Here is a 757-nt window from a genome sequence, read left to right on the forward strand (position 1 = left end):
GAAATGAAGCCAATATTGGAACAACTATCAAAAATAGTTGAGCAAGTGACCAATGAAGACCAAGAGACAAATGCAAAATTGATGGATTGGTCAAAAAAGAAGTTTCAAGAAAAGGTGAATGAAAGAATGTCTAGTGAGATAGTACTTTCACAGGTAGATCTAGCTAAGAAAATTGAAAAGGTGAAGATAGTACTTTAGAACATATTCTCATTGTACACAAAATTGTGTGATCCATCAATCTTCACACAAGAAACTAGCTAAAGAATAATGAGCTTGGAAAGAAATATAAAAATATCAAGCATGCAACTACCAAAAGATCCAGCACAAAATGAGAACCACTTTAATACAATGCTTCACACAGAAAAGGAACTAGCCATTTTGACAGCAAAAGAGGCTAACATTAGAGCCAAATTAGTTTAGATTCAATCTGCCCTAACCCCTCACATGGAAATTTTACAAAAAGAACTAGCCTACATAGAAAATGTGATAAAGAAAGATCCAAATCTTTCTACATTAGATGGTTTAGTTCACCTTGCAGTAGAGACAACCATCCAAATTAAATCCTTAGAGGTTGCAATACAAAATTGGGATGTTGCTCTAAGAATTGTAGTGGAAGTGAACAAAACCTTCTTGGCAAAATATTCAATCAATGTATAGACCCTTTGACATAAGTGTCAAAAAGTGGGAGAAATTAAGAAAAAGAGGGGGGGAAATTGTAAAAAGGGGGAGAAAAATCAAAAATCAAAAAAATAGGAAA

The sequence above is a fragment of the Cupressus sempervirens genome, chromosome 11 (genome assembly GCF_028749045.1).
Source record: "Cupressus sempervirens isolate cs-2001-9-10 chromosome 11, ASM2874904v1, whole genome shotgun sequence".
Lineage (NCBI taxonomy): Eukaryota > Viridiplantae > Streptophyta > Pinopsida > Cupressales > Cupressaceae > Cupressus > Cupressus sempervirens.